General features: G+C 39.8%; 1 protein-coding gene across 1 annotated transcript in view; it reads left to right on the top strand.

The window, feature by feature from the left end:
• SEMA5B (semaphorin 5B) overlaps positions 1–21,830 on the top strand; it is a 191,669-nt gene that overhangs the window by 29,623 nt on the left and 140,216 nt on the right. The window lies entirely within an intron of this gene.

The raw sequence follows: 21,830 nt of genomic DNA, 5'->3' as shown, positions 1-21,830 counted from the left end.
AAACTTAACAGGTAAAGGAGAAATTTGAGACATTGAAATTATAGAAACTATGGCATATCCTTCTCTGAAAGTCTGAGAGAAAAGGAGAAATCAACTTTCTTTTGCAACATTTCCTACTCCTTCCACTTCTATTTCCATCTCTAAATCCACATATAGTCTGAGTTAAAGAAATCATCTGAACCATAGTTTAAAAAGTTAAAATAGGTAAATAGTTAAAAACTTGAATCATAATTAAAATAGCTGACCTTTGTGTAGCTCTTTAAAATTTGTAAAGTGATTTGCAGCCTTTCTCAATTAAGTCACATAAGAATTCTGTCAGGTCACATGGAATTATTCCCATTTAACAGATGAGGAAATTGAGGTTGAGAGAAGTAGAATGATTTTTCCATGAACATACAAAGTAAGACTTGGGATTTGTGTCATTCCTAACGTGAATCATCTAGCATGAATCTTGCTGTGCAGTACTAAAAGAAAAAATCATGTGTTTCAAAACGATACAAATAATATACTTCTAACAAAAAATGTATTTCAAGACAAAATAATGTATATTGAAAACAAATGGGTTTTGTATTGTTTTTGCCATACATAGCAGGCCATAGTCCATTTTCTGGGCTAACTGAGAGTTGATTACAGGGAAAGGATTGGTCATATTTCAGACCTCAATGTAATCCTTTTTAGGAAACATGATTGTTTTTACTGAAGTTAAGAGTATGACAGACTAAGTTATTGCCCAAGATGAACACATATTCTTGGAGAAACCAGACAAAACAGAAAAGAAATCAGGATGTGGAGAATGTGAAATTTTGAATTACAACTGAAAACATGAGGCTCTTGACTCATCATGCCCTTTGGATGGATGCTGGGAAGAACTGACAAGAGGGTTTGGCATTTGGAGGCCTGAGTGGTTCCTTACCCTGTGCATATTGTGGGAGCTCCAGAAGGAATTGTTTTTGTCAATGACTTGGGGACCCTGCTCCAGTAGGGATGGGTATCTTTGGAATGAGAGAAACATGCCACAAGCTCCTTTTTTCTTTCTTTTTAGTAGTAGTAGGGACAAGATCTGTGATTTTATTGGTGTATTGAATTTCTTAATTAAGGAATTCCTTCTCCCAATGTAACTTAGCACCTATTTTTTCTGCAATTTGTCTTTTTTAAAGAATTGTCTAGAGAAGAAGTATCATGCTCATAGTCTAAGGGCTGCAAGCAGTCAGCAAAACTCCTGGGTATGGCCAACCCAGATTCAAATGTAATTGAGAAATGCTTAATAAAATAAATAAAAATGTAATGCCACACAGATAATATTAGGATGGGGACACAGTGGATAAAATTCTGGTCCTGGAAGCAGGGAATTTCATCAACCTGAGTTCAAATCCAGCCTCAGACATTTCCTAACTGTGTGACCCTGGGTGAATCACTTAACCCTGTTTGCCTCAGTTTCCTCATCTGTAAAATGAGCTGGAAAAGGAAAGGGTAAACCACTCCAGCATCTTTGTCAAGAAAACCCCAAATGGAATCATAAAGAGGCAGACATGACTGAAATGACTGAACAACAAAAAATGCTAACTTGGTTTTCCAAGTTAATATATGGCCTTTTATTTGAGTTTGACACCACCGGCCTTGATCATAGGGAGGCAATTATAGATAAGCTAACTGACTTCCCCATGGACACCCAGCAAGTCTAAGATAGGTCTCAACGTTAGGTCTTGATGGCTTAGAAGCCTGCTTTCAATCCATAGTGCTGTGCTGTTGCTAGCATGGGGATATCTCTTATCTTAAGAGTGCAGGTAAGAAATCTTAGAATTAGGAAGGAATATGGTATCAAGGTATGAGATGAGGAAGTGGTCTATAGGTTCATTTTAAAAAAAGAATTAAGGTTAACTCCCTAAAAGGAGGCATTCTGTGAATCCTTGCTGTGATTGGGGTCAGAACTCAAATTCAGGCCTCCGACCATCTGGTATAGATTAGAGTAGCACCTGAGACCCAAGGCTGCCCATTTCCATCAGGAAATATAAAACAGGGCAAAAACAGCCTTTGCCCTAGGATCAGAGATCACCTTCAGTGTCTCCTGCCTACTAATGCTATTACTTCTTACTCTGTGACTTCCTGTATTCTGGATCTTGTCTGCTTAGACTCACTTTCTCTCATTCCACATATCTAATCAGATGCTGTCCTGACAATCCTACCCCCGACAGGGTCTCTTGGCATTCATATCTTTCTCTTCACACACAGAGTTATCACCAGAGTTCAGGACCTCATCACCTCTCCCTTAGACAATTGTAATAGCCTTCTAATCGGTCTCCTAGTCTTAAGTCTCTCCCCCTTCCAAGTCATTCTTCACACAGCTGCCAAATTGATTTTTCTAAAGCATTGGTCTGACTATGTCATGCCTCTGCTGGATAAATTCCCTGCAGATTCCTATTATTTCTAGGATAAAATACAAACTACTTTGGTCAATAAAAACTTACTAAATGCCTACTATGTGCTAAGCAGGGAGGTGGATTGGTTGAAGTGGTTGAACTTTGCCTTAGTTTCTTCAACTGTAAAATGATCTGGAGAAGGAAATGGCAAACCACTCCATTATCTTTGCCAAGAAAGCCCCAAATGGGGTCATAGAGAGTCTGACATGACTGAAAAAACTGAAAGGCAGTGCTTTTTTTTTCCCCCCTCAGGATCTCCCTTCTTTCACAATCTAAGGGGGGGGGGGCATTTAAGACTCTTCACAACCTAACTGTAAATGATCTTTCCAGGCTTATTATTCACCCCTCCTCTTTGTTAAGCCAGTCCATCCTTCTTGCTGTTCTTTACATTCAACATTCCATCCCCCTTGCTTGAGCACAGGTTTTCCTCCATGCTGAGAATACAGTCCTTCTACCTCTTAGAATCCATAGTTTCCTTCAAAACTCAACTGAAGGGACACCACCTGATCCCCTCCAACTTTTAGTACCTCCCCCTCCAAGCTATCTTATATTTATTTTGTATTTATTTTATACAGACCTTTATGTGTATTTCTCTGCCCCTGAAGAATGCCAACTCCATGAGGGTAAAGGTTGCTTGAGTCTTGTCTTTGTATTCCTTTTTTTAAAATTTATTTTATTTTATTTTTTTAGATTTTTTTTTCAAGGCGATGGGGTTAAGTGGCTTGCCCAAGGCCACACGGCTAGGTAATTAAGTGTATGAGGTGGAATTTGAACCCAGGTACTACTGACTCCAAGGCCGGTGCTCTATTCACTGCGCCACCTAGCCGCCCTTGTCTTTGTATTCCTGATGCCTCATTCAGTGCCTGGTAATATAGGTATCTTAAAATTGCTTTTTAATTTAGTGATAAGACCTAAGATACTAGTCGACCTCTTCCATATTGGACCTTTGTTTGATTTTTCTGGAATCTATTTTGGCCCATCCATCCCAAAGGTTAGCCACTGAATCCTTCTAGCTTTTTCTACTTCTCTTTCAACATATTTCTGGCCTAACAATTAACTTCCAGAGTTCTACTGTCTTGCCAGACTCCTGAATAGTACAGTCCTATTTTTTATATACTAGCTTGATACAGTCCTAGGAATATGCATTCAATGAAGTTTTAATGTGCAATTTGGTGGGATTAAGAAGGAGATGATTCTTCTGGACACAGGTCACTATTCTAGTCCTAGGCAATTCCTTTATGTCAACTCAATCCCTGATGTGAATGAATGAGGGAACAGTCAGGGTGCTTTGTAACTCTCAGGGGTAGGCCACCTGGTGTCATTCAAGGGAGATTAGGGATATAGAAGGAGGTTTTAGTTATGCTCACCAGGACAGAAATGGAAGCTGATTTCCCTTTACTTCCTCAGGAGAAGAGAGATATGTTTTTTTAGTGTCAGAACATAATCTGCCTCTGGGAGCTCTGGAGTGTAGATAAGACTGGACTGAGGATAGAATTGCCAAAGATGGTCTTATTGAGGGGTCTAGGGGATCCATCTGTTCATTCCTATGTTCATTTGTTAATTCATTCAGAAAACATTATTAGTAATCTATTATGTTATACTAAGGAGATGCACAGTTGAGATAAGACATTGCCTAGCTCTCTGAGAGTTTACAATCCCAAAGAGACAGAGGACAGAAGCACAACTATCTGTAACAATATAAAAATTACATGATTAGCATATTAGAATAGTATGGCAGAAAGTGTTGTGAAGATTAAAGGAGAGAACAGTTCCTTATGTGCAGATCAGGGAGGGCTTCATGAAGGAAGTGTTAAGCTGTGTTTTAAAGGATAGGTGAGGGGTGGCTAGGTGGCGCAGTGGATAAAGCACTAGCCCTGGAGTCAGGAGTACCTGGGTTCAAATCTGGTCTCAGACACTTAATAATTACCTAGCTGTGTGGCCTTGAGCAAGCCACTTAACCCCATTTGCCTTGCAAAAACCTTAAAAAAAAAGGATAGGTGGGAATTCAATAGTACAGATAGGTGGTGTAGTGGTTAGTGTTAGGTCTGGAATCTGGCTAGGACAATGCTTAGCTAAGTGTTCTTAGACAAGTCCCTTAACCTCTGTTCACCTCAGCTTTCTCATCTATAAAAATATGGTCAAATAAAAATACAAAGTATTTACAGTTTTTATGATACCCTATGACAAAGATATGAATGTCATTCCCATTTTTCATATGAAGAAGTCAAGGCTGTTAGAAGGCATATGACTATGCAGTAGATAGAGCACCAGACCTGGAGTCAGGAGTACCTGAGTTCAAATCCAGCCTCAGATGCTTAATTACCTAGCTGTGTGACTTTGGGCAAGCCACTTAACCCCATTGCTTTGTATAAAAAAAAAAGTCATATGACTTGTTCTTGTGCCTTCTTATCCAGAATCTGGAATGCTTAGTTTAGAGAAGAGATCTTTAATGATAAAAATAATAGTTGTATATAGCTAAATAGCTGTCAGCTATAGATAAAGCACTGTACTTAGGTTATCTCACTTGATCTTCATGATAATCCTGTTATTAAATCAATAATGCTGTTGTTATTTTTATTATTATTCTCATTTACAAACGGGAAAACTGAAGTCGAAGTTAATGACTTCACCAGGGTCACACAGCTAGTGTCTGAGATCATATTTGAACTCAAGTCTTCCTGCTTCCAGGCCTGGGCCTCTATCCACTGAACTGCCCAACTGCTCACATCAGAGTCTAATTAATTTGTAAAAGTTCTAAGTACAGGTCTAGTAACAGATCTTTTCTGCTACCTGAAGATCATCTAGGTCAGTTGTGGAGAGTCTCGACTTCAGAAAATTGAACAGAAGGTGATGGATTTTTTTTCAGCAGAATCTCCTCATAATGACTGTCTCCTAAGTCACAGAAGAGGTTGTGATCTCTCCCAGAGAAAGAAGTAGCCACACTGATCCTTGAATAATTTAAGTATAAAAATATAAGTTGAAATTAATTTACAGATGGAGCCCCTGCTGTCTCCAAAAGGGACTTTGCCTCCAAATGACCCAGGGTGACAAAGTGAAAAAAAGGTGTCAGGGGACTTGGGCTCAAATCTTAATACTTATTAGCTCTGTGTCTATGGGAAAAATCATTTAACCTTCCTGAAGTTCCTCGCCCCTAATATGGGGATAATATGCAATATCATTTACTTATATGAGGACAAACCTTAAAACACTAACTAAAAATGAGTTTTGTTATTATTATCATTATGAGAGGCACTGTACTGTAGTGGAAAAACCTCAATTTGGAGCCAGAGGACTTGAGTGTGAATCGTGTCACTTCCCACCTGTATGACTTTTAAAAATTTCTCTGGGTCTCAGTTTCTTCATCTGTAAAATGAGTGAATTGAACCAAGATCCCTCCTCTCCTGCCATTTAGTCTATGATCCTACTACTCAAAGATCATATAGTTTTTCTGAATGTAGTGGTGAGGACATTCAGTGTTTAAGCCAGAAGGCTTAAATTTGAGTATTGACCCCATTACTATTTGGCTTTGTGACCTTAAGAAAAAAAGCATCTAATTCTCTGAAACTCAGTTTCTTCATCTATAAAATGGAGATAATAGTCATTGATCTACTTCCCCATGGAGTTGTGGTGAGGAACTCCCTGTATAAATTTAATGGGCTCCATAAATATGAGCTGTTATGATGAATGCTTACAGTTTTGTCTCTAGGGTATCTTCTGGCTTTTTAACATTCTAGGTTTCCATGGCTGACCAAGCACTGGATAGGCATGATAATGAAGTAAATAAGTCATTTAGCACAAACAGAAGGGTTAGTGCAGATTGGGGAAGAGGAGGTGAGAAAAATGGAGTGGGGGAAGTTGTTTATTTACCCAGCAGCAGGGCCTGGAGGGAGCTATCTACATTGTCTGTGGCAGATCCCTAACTAGCAGCTAGCAAAGGGATCAATGGGGCTCTGCACCAGGGTGCTGATATTATAAGGGACAACACATCCAGTGTCCATTAGTCAGTCAATAAGCATTTATTTAGCACCTGCTATATGCCAAACATTGAGATTATAAGAAAACAGGAAAAGCTGCCAGGAGCTGCCAACCTGCTTTTTCCTGCAGTCCCCTCCCCACCCCTGACTTGGAGCCTCCAAGATTTTCCCATAGTCACAACACCAGTCCATCTGAGTTTGGACTCTCTTCTGGGCCTATCACTGCCTGCCCCCTCTCCTATTCGCACCTCCCTCACATGTCATCACTTTCCCAATTGTTCTGGCCTGAGTTGAAAAAAAATTCCTCCTTATTATCCCTTTGGTCTGTGGTACAGTTGGAGGGGAGCCCTGAGCTGTCCTGGTTAAGAGAGTGCCTGGGCAGCTTATATCCAGAGGTGACCCAAGCATCTCTCTCTCTCTCTCTCTCTCTCTCTCTCTCTGGTTGCCAAGCTTGGCCCTCCTTGGTCTTGCTCTTCAGTACCCCTTCTTTTCCCTGTTCTGCTCCTGAAGAGGGGCTCCTGAGCAAGGAAAGGACAAAGTCAAAGGCCTCTGTCTACCCCACACTGGGAAGTCTATCCTCGAGGAGGGCATTGTAGATGCATTAATAGAAGCCTCGGTAAAACTGCCTTTCATCCTCAGGGCTAAGGCAATGCTCCTTGATTTCTTGCCAGCCGTAAAAGCAATTGCCCTGCAGTGGGCAAACACAGGCTGCATCTTATTGCAACCTCATTGAAAACCGGGTGGCATTGATGGAGCAGACTGTGCTCTGTGTCCAGCCTGGAAGCCCAGGCTGACATCAAAGGCCCATCTGCAGTAGGGGGAGGCAGAAACTATTAGGCACAGAGCTGTCCCTTCATTTATGCCCCTCCATCCCTTGGCAGCTGCTGCCACTCTCCCTGCAGCTGGAGAGAGAGAACCCATCTCCTGGTTCCTACATATCTCCCCCACTCCCTACCCAGCCCCAGTGGAGCTCAGGGACTGAGGGAAACAATTGTTTCTTGTAGATTCATTTATCTCTTCCCATTCCAACATCACTAGGCTTTTTTTCTTCTCTGCCTATGATCACAGAATCACAGATCCTTAGAGTCAGAAAAGGATCCTAGAAATCTTTAAGTTCTTTGAAAATCTTTTTTTATTTTACAGATGGGAAACTGAGGCTGAGAAAGGAATAGTGACATAATAGAAAGAACACTGACTAGATTAAAGGGTTTGAATTTAAATCCTATCTCTTATGTTACTATTTTTGTGATCTTGGGTAATAAAATAAAAACAATGATGATGACGATGAAGATAAAATTAGCATTAATATAGTATTTTAAGGATTGCAAAGTACTTTTCAGATATTATCTCATGAGATCCTCACAACAATCTTGAGAAGTAGGTGCTGTTATTATTCCCATTTCACAGATAAGGAAACCGAGGCACAAAAAGATTAAATAACCTGCTGGAGGGTCACACCATCCAGTAAGCTTCTATGGCAAAATCTGAACTCAGGTCTTTTAATTTCAAGTCCTGATTGACAAGTCAGTTTATTTAATTTCCCAGGTCCTCAGCTTCCTCATTTATCCCTTGAAGCTATAGATTTGAGTCTTATGAGTTGACGACGGTCATACAGAAAGTACATAGCAGAGCTGGGACTAGGACTCTCCTGCCTAGAAAACTCTTCACCTGCCTGGCCTTCTGGTTTCTATCCTCTTTGTCCTCTTCACTGCCAAATTTTCTGAACAAGTGGTCCACCACCCACTGCTTCTACTTCATCACTAATGATCTTAGTCCCCTGCAATCTGGCTTCCACCCCCATTCCTTCACTGCACTCTGCTTTCAAAGGTCACCAAGGACATCTAATTATCAAATCTTGTGGACTTTTCTAAATCTTTATTTTACTTGATCTCACACAGTTTTTACACTACTGACAAAGGTGTTCTTGGAATTCATACTTCCCTTCCATGAAAGACAGCAGCCTAGTGACAAGAGAGCTGAATGTGAAATCAAAAGACATTCAGATTTTGCCTTTGCTGCCTTAATGTTCCTGTGTGACCTTGAAAATAAAAGTGGTCTAGAGGATAAAACATCCTGGGATTGAAGTCAGGATAACCTGAATTCAAATATCCTCTTACATATTTACCAGCTTTGTGATCTTAGGCAAGTCACTTAGCCTTGCTCAGCCTTACTTTCCTCATCTATAAAATGGAGATAATAGTTAATTCAAAGGGTCATAGTAAGGAACAAACAATGTAATACACTTAGCAAAATTTAAAGTTCTATATAAAATATTGTTCAAAACTGTCCTCAGACACTAGCCATGTGACTCTGGGCAAGTCACTTAACCCTGTTTGCCTCAGTTTCTTCATCTGTAAAATGAGCTGAAAAAGAAAATGGCATCCCATTCCAAATATCTTTGCCAAGAAAACCCCAAATGGAGTCATAGAGAGTCAGACACAACAGAACAATAACAACAATTCTAGAATTAGAGTTGGGAGATAACTAGGAGATCATCGATCATACCTTCATTTTATAGATAACAAAATAGAGTGTCTTGACCAAGATCATACAGGTAGTAAGTTTCAGAGATAGGATTTGGATCTAGGTCTTCTGACTCCAGATTTGAATACTCTTTCCACTCTGACATTGTGGAACAATCTGAAATCAATGTCATATGAATCATGGTTATTCTTAGAGTCATGGGCAAAGGAGACTGAATTACTCTCATGATTGGAAGGTTATTCATCTACAACCATAAGGGGAAGGGTGCTTATCTCCCAGGGCTACAGAGATAATATCAGAATACTGTGGATACTTTCCAAAGCCACATGATCTTCTGGAAATAGCAAGTGCTCTACTCCATCATTCTTTGTCATTAATATCATCTGTACCCAACTTCTTCCATGTCAAGTGTTTCAACATCTGGTGGGCCAGCCACAACCAAGTAAAATGTCAGTGCCTCCATGGTTTTGAAGTTCCTTAATAAGATATATGACATTGTGGCTACCTACTTTGGAAAATATCAAGAGCAATTTTGTACTTAGCTGCAATCTTCTGGAGAAACTGGGCTCTGGTTACCCATAAAACCCAGAGATGGGAGTTTTAAAAACCAGTATCACTTAGCAGAGCATTAAGAGTCAACCATGAACAAAGCAAGAACAGTCTCAAATTACCAGCCAGGTATTGGGGAAGATTAATCTGTGGCATGAGGGCATCAAATATCATTGAAATGATCTCTTTCTAGATATGCTCTTGTCTCCTCAAGGACAAATGCTAAATATTCATTCCTCTGACTGCACTGTAATAAAGAACTATTTTAATGGTAAAACTAAGTGCAAGTTTGGGATGAACAACAAGATCATCGTTGAGAAGCAGGGCACAGATGGCCCCTAGGTAAGAGTCAGATAAGTATGGAAAGCGGGTCATTACCAAAGATGGCTAAACTTTCCATTAGTGTGTACACACCTTGAACAAAGCTCATCCCTTTTTTTCCACCTTATGAAGAGTTTGGCCTTATGAGATCCTGGATTATCACCTATAACATCTTTCCATTCCAGGTGATCTCTCTGGTGAGAAAACTAGGATGGATAAAAGGAAAGGACAAAGCCATTATCAAGTTCAATTTCAAACATTTATTGATAGCCAGAAAATTGAGCTCCAGATCCCAAAGCTGAAGACTACAAGAGGGGTACAACGGATCTGTCTGCAAGAAAGGAAAAGCCAAGTTCAAGGCCAGTGAGAATGCCATCTCATTGAAAGTCAATCATGTGGAAGAAATGAAGGAATCACTGAATTTAGGAGTATCAGTGGCAGAGCTGGGCTTAGAATCCAAATCATTTGAAAACTCTGTTCCTACTGAACTATCTGTTTTTCATTTATTCATAGATATGTCCCTCCTCATCCCTTACCCCAGTAGAGTGGGAAGGATGTTAGCTCCTTGAGACCATGAACTGTTTCATTTTTGTTGTTATATTTCTGGTGTTCAGGGTTGGTAAAATGTTGAATTGAATTGTACATTTGCAGATTCTAAGCTCTCCTGAACTCTTGGAGACTAAAGGGGATCAAGTACACAATGAGAGAAGGATGAGAAAGATAATAGGAAATAACATTGTGGAAATCATAAAAAGGGGCAAACAGAAGCTAATGGTTTCTTCTTTCTACCTCATCTGCCTTTCTCTGAGAGAATATTCTGCCCCCCACCCTGTTAAGACCAGGCTGTTATTTAAAAGTTACTTTGACTTTGAAAAGGACAGGGCATTATTAAAGTTTTTACATGCCAGTTTAAATAAAATATTGAACACATTCAACCTTTTGGTTGATTGAAGATGCTGTTAATATTAACAGCCATTCTGAGATGCTATGGCTAGGGATGTCTTTTTTACTGCAGTTGAGAATGAAAAAGGTTGGGGGGGAGTTGGGGGGTGTGAGTGAGATCCTTTATCTATCCAGTTGTGGTTTCTGGAGGGAGTTAGAGCTCAAATATCAGAAGGACATGTGACTCTAACTCTTAGTGTTTAGATGTTGGGAAGACTGTCCTTCTCTCCTGGTAAGTTCTTAATCTAGGAATTCACAATTCTTTCCCTCTTCTTTTTCTTCATCAAGAAACACAGCCACTTTGGAGAGAGTTAAGACACACCATCCTTTCATTTACCTAGGATCTAAAACTAGATGTCATCCTTGACTCCTCCCTAATACTCATTCCACATAACCAATCTATTGTCAGATTCTGTGGGTTCTTCTCTGAACCATCTCTTCTACAGATCCCCTTTTGTCTTTTCCAGTACGGGCCTTCATCACCTCTTGACAGTAAACTGCTGGTTCCCTGTTACTAGGATCAAATACAGAACCTTCTCTTTGGCATTTAAAACCCTTTATAACTTGACCCCTTCCTACTTTTCCAATCTTCCAACACTTGATTACCATCTATCATCCAACAACCCAAGCCTATTTGCAGTTCTTCAAACCAACTTTCTAAGTCCCTTCTTTGTGTCTTTGCATTAACTGTTCTCCATTCTTAGAACCAGTTCTCTCTCCTCTTGGTTTGGAAATTGAGCTGTTTCCAACTAACAATAGGAGAAATGGGCCAGACCTCCTACCTCCATGAAATATGAGGTGCTGACAGGGCTTCAAATGGGTGGGTTACATTGGTCCTAGAGTCAGCTTTAAAACATATTGCCGGCTGCCTAATCCCAGCCTCATTCTTTCCAAACCTGGATACTACCTTGAGGAAGATCCAGACCACCACTTCTCCTTGAAAGCATCAAGATGTCATAAGGGATAGATCACTGTACCCAGAGTCAGGAAGATCAGAGTTCATATCTAACTGTAGACACTAACTGTGACTCTGTTCAAGTCACTTAATTGCTGCCTGCCTCAGTTTCCTCAATTATAAAATTATTTATAAAATAAAATAACAATTTACAGTGGTTGCCAAAGTAGGTAGCCACAATGTCATATATCTTATTAAGGAACTCCAAAACCATGGAGGCACTGACAATTTACTTGTTAGCAGCTGCCCCACCCCCCAGATTTTGAAACACTTGACATGGAAGAAGTTGGGTATTGTTGATATTAATGACAAAAAATGATGAAGTAGAGCATTTGTTGTTTCCAGAATAATAAAATTATTTACAAAATAAAAACACATAATAATCACCTACCTAACACTAGTTGTTGGGAAAACCAAATGAAATAACATTTATAAAATGTACAGCATAGGACCTGGAAAATAGTATTAGCACTTCTTTCCTTCCTTCCTTCCTCTTCATGTCTCCTTCATCTCTATACATTTATCTGCATAAGCTCCTTTCCTAGGTTTGGAACAACAGTACCCTGAAGGGAGTGATCCCCTGGATTCCTTAGGTCTTCCAAGGTTCCTGAGTTCCTTCAGCTACCATTTTGTCTATCTCAAACTAGCTTTAATCTCTGAGTTTTCTGATCAAAATGAAGCCCTGCCATGTTTCTTGAATGGCACTGCTCATTCAACTCCTTCCTAGATTCCTACAATTAGAGCTCCTAGCCTCTGTACCTCCCTGAAAAACCAATACAGCTAGGTCTTGATTAGTGTGGATAACAAATTTCCTGAAGTGGTTTTATTATTTGAATTTGCACAGCACAAGCACATTTCCATTAATCTGGAACCAATTATAACTTAGAATAGTGTGAATTCAGGAATATGTGACCACTTCAGGGGGACTCATTATTTGCATTAATCAGGATCTAGCTGTAACTACCTCCTACCCTCTCTGCTCCCCCCCAAGACTCTTGCCTCCTGATTTAGAATCATGTGAGTCAGATTTTGTACATGTGTGACTTGTCCTGTTATCAACCCACTATATTTGGTGGATATCTGAAAAAAAAAAAGAAATTCAGACACTCTGGGAAGAGAAAGTAAATGAAAGCATTTTGATAAAGCACATTTCTTTTTGTTTCTTTCCAATTTCATTTGACCCAAATATAAAGAATGAAAATAAAGTGAATACAGTTTTATAAAACATGGATCATCCAAAGAGTAGAACAGAAATTGTCTATGTTTCCAGAGACTTTTCCATGAGAAATTTGTTCATAATACTTATTACCCTCTAACAAATTAGTTAACATTAGCAAGTATTTATGTACCACTTTAAAATTTGAAAAGGGCTTTACATTTTATCCTCAGAACAACCCTAGGAGGTAGATACTATTAGTATCCTCATTTCAAAGATGAGAAAACCCACATACAGAAAAATGAAACAATTTACCCAGGGTCACACATCTAATAAATGTTGGGGACTATATTTGAACTTGGTCTTCCTGACTCTTAAATTCAATGCTCTCTCCATTGTGCCACCTAGCAACCTTATTGTAAATGAACCAATTTTATGCATGTATTATAACTATTTTGTTACACCAACATTGAATGGGAATTTACTAAAAATTGTTATAATTAAAAGTAATAACACATGAAAAAGTCCCCAAAATATTATTCCAGAAAAGATATGAAGTCCACAAAGCTATTTAGGAGCAAGCTGCCAAGGTATTTACAGGCATCCAGAAATTGAAGTTCATTTGTAAAAACAGCTTGCAGTTAGCACCCATGTAATATCACTCTTAAGTGAAGTGACCATTCAAGGTTGCTAAGTGGTGAGGGCCAACCAAAAAGGTCTTGATGATGTCTATGGAAGGAAAACTGACTAGGAATCAATACAGTGGAATCTAAAAAACATGAATTCACAGTATGACCTTGAACAAGTCATTGAATAATACTTTTTATTTCAAGGGGACCTTAGACATCATCTAGTCTAATCCTTATCACAGGAGAGGAAATTTAGGCCAACACAGATGAAATGACACTTAACAAAGAAATTAGTAACAGAAACTAAAAGCTAAATTAAACTGCCAATATAGTACTTTCTTCCCAAGGCCAGGCTGCCTAACCTAAAGAGGCTGTTGGGAAAGGTAACAATTGAGCTAGAGATAGAGGGGAAGGTAAGGAGCATGGAATACTGAGAGAGGACTAAAGCTAGCCTATCCATCTCTCCCCAAAGTAAGAAGAAATACAGCAAAGTCATATCATAACCAAAAGACCGAGAATGAACAGAGGGAAGACCTACTCAGGAGCTAAGACATAAGGAGCCTGTGGGATGGGTCAGTCAAAATGTCTGGATAATCTTTCCCCCTGATAATTAAGAGAGGAGGCTCCTATTTATATGGACTGAGGATGGGATCATATAAAGAGGCCTAGAGGTGGGTAAGGAAGTTCAAAGCTAGGTCTTCTAAATCTATGACTGCCAGTGTCTTTGTTATCTGTATCATGTGACTTGTAATCTTCAGTTTTAATTTCCAAATGAAATAAGGCTTAAGCATGATTCAGGGAAAGAACACCTTAGCTATTATGAAAGGCAGGGAAGGAGAGGGAGAGAAAAAAATGGAGGAGAGAGAGAGAGAGAGAGAGAGAGAGAAAGGGAGAGAGGCAAAGAAGAGGAAGGAAGAAGGAAAGAGGAAGAGAGAGAAGCACACAGCTAGTTGTATCTTGTCCCAGTAGTGTCTGATGTGAATAATCATTTAATCATAGATGTTAACAATTCAGGATATTCAGTCACTCAAAAAGCATTTATTAAGCTCTTACTCTGTTCCAGGTACTGGGCTGTGTTAGAGATTCAATGAAAAGTAAAACATTGCTTACCCTGAAGGAACTCATATTCTAAAGAGAGAGAGATCATATATAAATATAGAGTAGATAGTAGACAATCTTGGAGAGGCAGGCAACAGCAGCTAGAGACCTTGAGGAAAGCCTCCTGTAGAAGGTAGGATTTGCCTTCTCTTTCAACTCTTCCTCCAAACCTAACAATCTTTCCCTGATCATTTTACACTCCTTTCATTCCAGACTGAGAGAAGAGATCAGAAGATAGAGAACTAGTTAAAATAACCGTGAGAAAGTCACTTTCCCTCTCAGGGCCAGCAATAAGGAAAAAGAGACTTTCTTTAAAATGAGGGGGTTGGATTAGATGAGTTCTCAGGTCCTTTCCAGCTCTGACATTCTGAAAGGAAGAAGAAAATGGAGGAGAGCTAAGAAGCAAGAAAATAGTGGAAGGAAGGAGGCAAAAGGAGATGAGGAGAGGGGAGAGAATCCTTTCTCTGTTGTTTCCTTTTGTAACAAAACAGAAATGCTGGTCTAGAATAGAGCTGAGCACTCTCTTCCACTAAGGGACCCAAGTTCTAGACTCACTTGCTTCAGTCAAGTTCCTTCTTTCTTTGTCACTTCATGTCCTTAAACAGGAGAGAGAATCAAGAAAAGCTACTTAAAACTTAGGTTTGGCTGATTACAAGGCTTTTCCCAAAATGAAGTAAAAATTTACTCCGTGCGGAATAAAGATTAGATATAGAATAACTATTTCTTCTATGCAAAAATCCTTACAACATAATACTTATAAGAGTGTATTGACAATGATTTAAAACAAGAAACAGTAACTCATAACTCTCCTAGAAGACTGATTCTTAAAACATTAAAATATGATGTATTCAATCGGACTGCTGAATAACCATTCTCCCTTCACCTCAGCTCTGCATTGTCCAAAAGATTCCTTCAAAGTCCATATTTTCCTGACAAGTCAAGGCTTATTGTTATTCATGACCCCATTTAGAGTTTTCTTGGCAAAGATATAGAGTACCATTTCCTTCTCTAGTTCATTTTGCAGATGAAGAAATTGAGGCAAATAGGGTTAAGTGACTTATCCAGAGCTAATGTCTGAGATTGGATTTGAACTTAGATCTTCCTGACTACAGACCCAGTGCTTTATCCACTGTACCACCTAGCTGCTGAGGCAAGGCTTAGATTACTCTTATTGGTGAGAAGGGTGTAGAAAACTTCTGCTACTAGTTGGCAGTAATGAAACTATGCAAGACCTTTGGAAGTGGGGACCAAAAAGGCTGAGTAAAGACATTATCCAAATGTTGGAGTACAAAGAAGAGGTCACATGATATGAAGGGAAGAAAGGACTAGGAGTTAGGAGACCTGGCTTCTAGGTCTGACTACCAAAACTAGCTGAGTCAACTTGGGAAAGTCTTTCTTTCTGTGAAACTGATTATTCTATAAATGAAGAAGTTGGACTCAATAACCTCCAAGGTCATTTCTAGCTTTAGTATTCTATGAAAATTTGGGAGAGGGGGAAAATAGAGAAATTTCAATAGAGAGGAGGTAGAAAGTGAATGTAGAATGAGGTATTGATTGTCATCTATGACCAATGGTTTGATTTGTTTTGTGCAATCGTGTTTGATGTAAGGAATAGTATCTTGGAGGGGGCAACCATTAAGTCATGAAGGTGAAAATTAAAAAATAAGTGCATCAATAATACATATTTTTTAAAGAATGTAAAAGAATAGGGAATGCAATCCCCAAGTGGTTTCTCCCTTCTGGACAAAGTCTTCTACACATAAACAATTAGTACAAGTTGAACAACCTGTCACAAATCCTGTATCCTTGTCATGGGTTTAGAACTACCTGGAATAAGTTCAAGCTTCTCTTCACCTCTCACTTCCATCTCAGCTTACTCTGTTCTCTCTTAGCTCTGGGGCAAGATTGGGGAAGGGGGGAATGTGGACTGTAGGAGTAGCCAGCACCTCTGGGCAGACAAGAGCTATGACTTAACAGGATCTGAGAGGAAACAGAGACAGAGACAGAGACAAAGACAGAGACAGAGATAGAGAGAAGCAGAGAGACAAAGAGAGATATAGTGACAGACAGAGAGACAAAGAGAAAGAGAGAAAGAGGGCAAGAGCAAGGAACCTGTGTATGAAAGGAAGTTAAATGTTTTTTTTCAGAAATTGCAGTGTCAGAGGTGGGTACATTTACTGATAAGATTAGGCAGATGCCAGATGCAACTTGGATTTAGGAGTTCTGGTGGCCCATGCCTGTCTCCCTTCTCCCATCTAAAGGCAGTTTCTATTCTGAAGTTGGGTAGCTCCCATTAAATACTGAAGATTTCATTTGAAAGAAGCAAATTGACTCCAGAGCCCAAGGAGGGGTAGGGGGTAGGGTCTTAGAGCTAAGATCTAGAAGGAACTTCAGAAGTCTATCCCCTTCATTTTACAGATGAAGAAACTGAAACCCAGAGAGATGAAGTCACTTGCCTGAGGAAACAATAGTTACTAAGAGACAGGGCTGGGATTGAGTCCAAATCCTCTGAATGAATAATAACCATATTATTGTTATTTAGTGGATTAGTCGTGTCTGACACTTCTTGACCCCATTTGGATTTTTTGGCAAAGGTACTGGAGTAGTTTTCCATTTCCTTCTCCAGATCATTTTATGGAAGAGGAAACAGAGGCACACAGGGTGAAGAGATTTGCCCAGGGTCACACAGCTAGTTTCTAAGGCTGAATTTGAACTCCCTTTCTTTTGACTCCAGGAGGTGCAAGTTTCACCACTTAGCAGCCCAGATGACACCAGTTAACATTTTTGCAATACAGATAGGCAAGCACTTTGCAATTATTTTGTCCTTGATCCTCACAACACACCCTGCCAGGTAGATATTATTATCTCTACTTTACAGATGAGGAAACTCAGGTTAAAAGACTTGCTCAGTCACACAGCTAGTCTGAGGTTGAATTTGAACTCAGGTCTGCCTGACTCCAGGCCCAGAACACTATCTACTTGGTCATCTACCTGCCTCTAACACTCCTCACCCCTATTTTACTTCAGAAGATTAAAATGACTTGCTCCAGGTCCTACTAGTAATAAACTATCCAGTCAAGCTCGGATCCTGTGATTCCAAATTCAGTGATCTTCTCATGACAGCTGCTTCTCTGTTATAAAAGAGATGTTGTTTCTGGGGCAGCTTTCAACCACAAATTCCCCTCAATCAGGTCCCCCATTATAACTGCTTCTTTATTTACTTTTCTTTTTTTTTTAGGTTTTTTTTTTTTTTTTTTGCAAGGCAGTGGCTTGCCTAAGGCCACACGACTAGGTAATTATTAAGTGTCTGAGGTGGGATTTGAACTCAAGTACTCCTGACTCCATTGCTGGTGCTCTATCCACTGCACCACTCCCTTTATTTACTTTTCAATGACATCACTTGGGTCTTTAAATAATGGATCCTCTAAGGTTAGAGCCCCTGTGTTCATGGATATTTCTCCCCTTTATCTTCTTAGGCAGGACCCTTCCTGTACCTCTCCACTACCTTCCAACAGACCTAGCCAATTCAAGCCCACAGCTGATCTTTGTAGTCAAAGGAATTGTGGGGAGGGGGAGAGTCCAGGATAATGTCATTTCTACACAGGTGATGGGAATTCCAAGTACTCAACTTGGGCTAGTTTTCAGCATTAAAATTTCTAGGAACTCTCAATCTACAGGAGTTTCCTCTAGGTGCTGACCCTTTCCTGTCTCAGTCAATGAATCAACAAATATTAAGTACTATCTAGGTAATCAAGCTATTTCATAGAAATGGACAATGTTAGAGTAGACCCTGAGAGCCAGAAAGGATTAACAACCTTTCTAAAGTCACAGAACAACTAAAGTCTTAGGTAGAATTAGAACCCTGCTCTCATGAGTCCTGGGCTCCTGATCTGGTTTTGTTTTGTTTTTGTGTGTGGCATTTTTGAGTACTGAGTAGAAATCAAATGACCTAGGATTAAATTCAGACTTGTTTGCTTATTATCTATGCAAGCTTGGATGTACTACCTAATCTCTCTGAGCCTTGGTTTCTTCGTTTGTAAAATGAGGGGGTTGAATTAGATAATTTCTCAAATTCTTCCCAACTCTAACAACTATAATCACCCAAAGGCATTAAATTCCCCTTGCCCCCTTACCTCCTTAGTCTCCTTTTGACTAGACTTTCACTCCAGACTTGGTCTGAAGACAGCAAGATAGAAAGAGCACTGACTCTTAAGTCAGGAAACCTTGACCTCAAATGCTGCCTCAGCTCCTCACTAGCTATAGGACTCTAGGCAAGTCACTTAACCTCAGTTTCCTCCTCTGAAAAATGAGAGTAAAAATGGCTCCTACTTTACAGGGTTGTTGTGAGTATTACATGTATTCATAAAGTGCTTGGCACATAGTGATCATTTAATAAATGTTTGTTCCCCTTTATGGCCTCTGGAGGAAGAAGGAAGGTTCTTTCTTATATTGGTCCCAGGTTTCTGACTGAAGCTACTATCACAGCAGTGGCTTGCCTCATCAACTCAGAAGTGGTTCCTTAGGCTTTGCTGGAAGGGAGTTGCTGACCAATTGTTTCTCCTTCACCTAGGAAAGAGCACCTAGATCTAGGATAGTTTCTCATTTCTTTCAGCATATATTGAGCTCCATCTCCCACTTCCAATTCTGGTCTCCCTGTTTTCCTTTTTTTTTTTTTTCTCTTTTCTGCTCTAATTGTCTATTCCTTCAGGTCCTGTTCATTGAATTGGCTCATCTGGACATCTGGTTCTTCTTAAAAAATGCCTTAAGTCTTTCATAGATCAGACCTCCCTCCACTCTTTGTTAATCAGTTCACATGACCTAGACATCCTCTTTCCCTCTCCAGGATCATTTTATCCCTCTCAAGAATTCAGTGGTTCAGATCCACTCTGGTGTGTTAAAGACAATCACCTTCTGGCCCTGGGCATCCTGTGGACCTGTAATCTGTCATCAAAGCACTCAACCCTGCCTTAAATCCTTCACCCCAAGCACCTTGCCCTCTCTCTTTGCTCTTTCCTCCAATCCATTGGCATAAAATGGACAAAGTAAAGGAGCAGGAGAAGAGAAATAGGTTTCCCCTGCCCATCTCATAGTCAGCAAGGAGCTAAGGTTGAGTGACTAGCAAGTACTTTCATGGAAGGAGCAGAATGTCAAAGCCACAAGCCAATCTTGGGAGGCCCAGTCCTTTGTCTGGGCTTAGAACCCATGTCAGATTCCTCTTCTCTCATCTGTTCTCAAAAAATTGAGGATCTCTGTGACTTAGGGAAGAAGGTGGCAAGGGAGATTTGAAAGAGAGAATCTCCCCTTCCCCTATAGTTATCTTTAAGAACTGAAGGTATAGAGGTCTGCCTCTCTTAAGGTTAAAATACTATTGTTAAAGCTCTGTAACCAAATCCCAATTGAAAAATGACCAAACCCCTTGGAATTGTGCTTAGGCATTGTTGCAGGGGAAGAAAATCAGCTCGGCTGTTTATTATTTCGGTGACTGTAGACAAGTTACTTCCTCCCCCCGGGGCACAGTTTCTTTATCTGTAAAATAGAAAGGTTGAATTAAATAATGTCTAAATTCTCTTCAGATGATGTTCCATGACTAAAGCCCAGTCTCCTATTATGCATGTGTGTTAAATACATGTGTGTATTTATACTATATATACTATATATTTTATTATTTTTGTCTGTATTACAGTCACTTCCTACTCACAGCCTCCATATTAAATCCTCCTTTGTAGCAAAGAGAAAAATTAAGCAAAACGTGATACAGAACCTTTGTCTGACAGTGTATATGAGATTCTGTCCTCTTAGATCCTAGTCTCTCTGCTTTGTGGGAGGAGGGAATGTTTTATTAGCTTCCAATTTCTTTTATTCATTCTTTTAGTCCCTTCATTGGTCTTCCTGTTTCTCAGTTTAGCTTCTTTTTAGTTAATCTTCTCATTGTGATTTTTTTTCTTGTTCTGCTTACTTCATTCTGAATAAAATCTTAAAAATCTTCTCATGTTTCTCTGAATTTTTCATATGCATCATTTCATATTCCATTATGTATCATAACTGTTTCATCCATTTCCAAGCCTATGGATACTGATTTTGTTTCTATTCCTTTGCTGTCACAGAATACCACTATGAATATTCTGAATTTGTTTACTCTTTGTCTCTTTAACTTCCTTGGGATATATGTCCAGGGATTTCTAACACCCCTCTATTTTAAGTTATTTCTGCTGAATGAACTGCCTCTTAAGAGTTTGTCTCATCAGTGACTGTTTTTTGCCAAACCATTTCATGGCTATTAAATGGAAGCATGAAGATAGCTTGAAGTAATGTTTTCTCCTGAATATCCAGAAACCCTCCTTTTAATCAGGAATCTCCTGCTCCTCCTAGAACTGCTGACTGGTAAACACATCACCTGATATGAATCTCTTCCTCTCCTTCCTCTTCTGCCCCAGGCAGATACACAAGAAGAGGAATGAGAAAACAAAGGATTTGGTTCATCTTCACAGACTAGCATGGGAATGTGGGATTGGGAGAAGATAGAAATAAAAATTTTTATTTCTATAATACTTTAAATTTTCCTTGAAACAGTCCTGTAAAGCGGGTAGTACAAACGCTGTTATTTCCATTTTACAGCTGAGAAAGTTAAGGCACAGGGAGGTCAAGTGACTTGTCTGGATTTGAATTTAAAATCTCAGCCACCAGTTCAAGCCAGTGTTGTTACCACTACATGAATACCTTCATTCTAAGAAGAGCTCACATTTCTACCCTATAATCCCCTTAAGGTTTGTAGAACATTTTCTTCACAGCAGTCTCACTAGGTAATGCATATATCATCCCCCCACATTTTACAGAAAACTGAGACTCGGGCAAGTTCACTTTCCAAAGACAATCTAATCAATGAAAGAGCTGGGTCAATCCCATTGAACTCCTCGTCTCCATCCCAGATGTCACTCAGAGGGGAAGCGGGACCCTCTGGTTCCATGTTTAGAGGATAACCAACTGAAGTCGGGCTAAAATAGAGAGACTCTTCAGGATACATAATTCTTGCCCAAAGTTATTAAAAACGAGAGCAAACAGCTGAGGAAGCGGGTCTGCCGCAGAGAAGCAAGCCAGGAATGAGGCTGATATTTTCGGGCTCTGGGGGCAGGAGAAGGAAGGGGCAACCCCCCTGGCCCCCAGAGCACCTACAACCCCCGGCAGACGGACAATAGACAGAGCCGGAGCTCCCTTCACCACACACACACACACACACACACACACACACACACACACACTTCTGAACACCTCCCCTTACCCATACCAACTCTGTTTTACACAGTCCTG

The sequence above is a fragment of the Macrotis lagotis genome, chromosome 1 (assembly GCF_037893015.1).
Source record: "Macrotis lagotis isolate mMagLag1 chromosome 1, bilby.v1.9.chrom.fasta, whole genome shotgun sequence".
NCBI classification, from domain to species: domain Eukaryota; kingdom Metazoa; phylum Chordata; class Mammalia; order Peramelemorphia; family Peramelidae; genus Macrotis; species Macrotis lagotis.
The sequence above is the reverse complement of the archived record's forward strand: the minus strand, read 5'-3'. Positions and strand labels throughout refer to the sequence as shown.